Genomic DNA, 2,956 nt, shown 5'->3' with positions numbered 1-2,956 from the left:
CCAGAGCTACTTTTATGGGAAATTAGGCTTCTTAATATATTCCTTCCCTAAAGATAAATAATATTAGGAGTGATTGTGAAAATAACTTTGATTCATTACAAATTTTTACAAAATTTTTACAACTTAATTACTTAATTTGTAATTTTTCAAGAAATGCTGACAAAACAGTATATGTCAAAGTAAGTGCTGGACACTTATATTAAAGAAAACAAAAAATGATCCTTATTACTGAAGAATTTACAGTATATGAAAGAAGAAACAAAAAAATTCAATATGCAATTACAAATGTAAAATGTTTCATAATAAGGAAATACTGGATGATATAATAGGACAAAAGCTAATATTCTTCATAAAAGAATAAAATTTCAACTGAAAATCAATGAACAAATTTGTCTTGCCCACTTAATGGTAGCTAGAATATTCTTTAAAAAATAAGTGGTTACTCAAAAGACTGAATTTAGAATGAAAGATAGGGAGAATTTAAGAATTAGTCCCATTTCTCTAACTTGAGAAATTGGTGAAAGTGATAGAGTTACTAAAGTAGGAAACAAGTGAAAGAAAAGAGGAAAATAAGTTTCAATTGGAAGAGAAGAAAGTTTTATTTTGTACATATTGAATGTGAGATATTGGTGGAAATTGAAGTATCACCAACTAGTAAGCAAGTAATTATATCGTTCTAGAATTAAGAAGAATGAGGATTAGATCAAAGGTAAGATTACTGGACTATCAATTTGTCATTGTTAATCAAAGTAATCACTCAGAAAGAATGTGTAGTGTCTAACATTCAAGTGACAAAAAAACATATGTATGTTGTATTAAAGAGTCAAAAGATAAAAGAAGAGGAGAAGAGAAGAGAAAGAAAAGAATTCTAGTATCATAAGATCAAAAGATGTGCAGTTCAAATATAAAATATGCACTGAAGATTGGATTTATTTGACTGAATAACACTGATGACCTTGGAAAATTTTGCTGAAGTACTAGGATGGAAATATTTTTCAGTGATTGGAGGAAACAGAAGGACAATAGTACATAACAAATAGGCAGTGTGTTAGCATATGGACAGTGTGGTACGACATCACTGAAAGAGTTAAATACAAATGCAATATTGGTTAATAAGTAAATGTTTCACTAAAGCCTCAGAACAACCTCAGAAGCAAGCATTAAGACCTATTATTCTTTGTATATGGGACATCAGTGGTTTAGTAGTAGAATATTCACCTTCTTTATGGGAGATCTGAGGCAATGTACCTCATGTACAACCACAACCTTTCAGTGGAGGCTTCAGAGCTGCTCAACAGGTTTTACCAGAGCTTCCAGACTAAGAAGAACTAGGAGGAAAACCCAGAAAATCTACTTCTGAAAATCATCAAATGAAAACTTTATGGATCACAGTTTGATCCACAAGTAACTATAGGAAGGGTGCAAGGACCACACAGTGTTTTGGTCTGTCATGCATAGTGTTGTCATAAGTTGGGGACTAAGTTAACAGCAATTAACAATAATCTTTTTATAAACAGAATTCTGCATTTGTTGTTGTTAGGCACCGTAAACTTGTCTCCAACTCATAACAACCTTATGTACAATAGAATGAAACATTTCTAGGCCTGGTGCCATCATCACAATCTTTGCTATTCCTGAGCTCATCATTGCAGCCACTGTATCAACCCATCTTGTTAAGGGCCTTCCCTTTTTCATTGAACCTCCACTTTACCTAGCATGATACACTTTCTCCAGGGAATGGTTCCTTATGGCAACATGACTAAAATAAGTGAGATGAAGTTTGGCCATTCTTGCTTCCAAGGAGCATTCCAGATACACCTTTCTTTTTGTTTTGTTTTCATTTCCTCCAATTTTGATGCCATGTTCTTCTTCATATAATCCAGCTTCTTGGATTATTTGATCAGCATATAGATCGAATAAGTATTGTGAAAGGCTACAACCCTGACAGGCTGCCTTCTTAATTGTAAACTATGCAATATCCCCTTGTTCTGTTTGAATGAGAGTCTCCTGGTTTATGTACAGGTTCCTGATGAGCACAATCAAGTGTTCTGGAATCTCCATTCTTCTTAATGTTATCCATAATTTGTTACAATCCACACAATTGAATGCTTTTGCATAGTCAATAAAACATAATTAAACATCTTTATGGTATTCTTTGTTTTCAGTCAAGATTTACCTAACATCAGCAATGACATCCCTCATTCCATGTCCTCTTCTATATCCAGTTTGCACTTCTGGAAGTTCTGTGTCAATATACTGCTGCAACCATTTTTGCATTATCTTCAGCAAGATTTTACTTGTACATGGTATTAATGATATTCTTCAATAGTTTCCAAATTCTGCGGGATCACCTTTCTTGGGTATGACTACAAATATGGACCTCTTCAGTTATGGGCCAGTTAGTTGGCCAGGTAGCTGTCTTCCAAATCTCTTGGCATAACCAAGTGAATGCCTCCAGTGAGGCATCCATTTGTTGAAACATCTTGATGGGTATTCCATCAGTTCTTGGAACATTGTTCTTCACCAATTCCTTCAGTGCAGCTTCAACTTCTTCCTTCAAAACCATTGGTTCTTGATCATATACCACCTCCTGAAATGGATGAACATTGACCAGTTCTCTTTGGTACAGTGACTCTGTGTATTCCTTCCATCTTCTTTTGATGTTTCCTGCATCATTCAATATATTGTCCATAGAATCTTTCAATATTACAACTCAAGGCTTAAATATTTTCTTCAGTTCTTTCAACTTAAGAAAGTGCTGACCGTGTTCTTCCCTTTTGGTTTTCTAACTCCAGGTCTTGCACATTTCATTATAATAATTGACTGTCTTCTTGAGCTGCTCTTTGAAATCTTCTGTTGACCTCTTTTATCCTGTTGATTCTCCCACCTGCTTTAGCTGGTCTCCATTCAAAGGCAAGTTTCAGAGTATCTTCTGACATCTGTTTTGGTCTTTTCT

Source organism: Orycteropus afer, unplaced genomic scaffold, assembly GCF_000298275.1.
Source record: "Orycteropus afer afer isolate SDZICR_OR568_19922 unplaced genomic scaffold, OryAfe1.0 scaffold00409, whole genome shotgun sequence".
Taxonomy (NCBI): Eukaryota; Metazoa; Chordata; class Mammalia; order Tubulidentata; family Orycteropodidae; genus Orycteropus; species Orycteropus afer.
The sequence above is the reverse complement of the archived record's forward strand: the minus strand, read 5'-3'. Positions refer to the sequence as shown.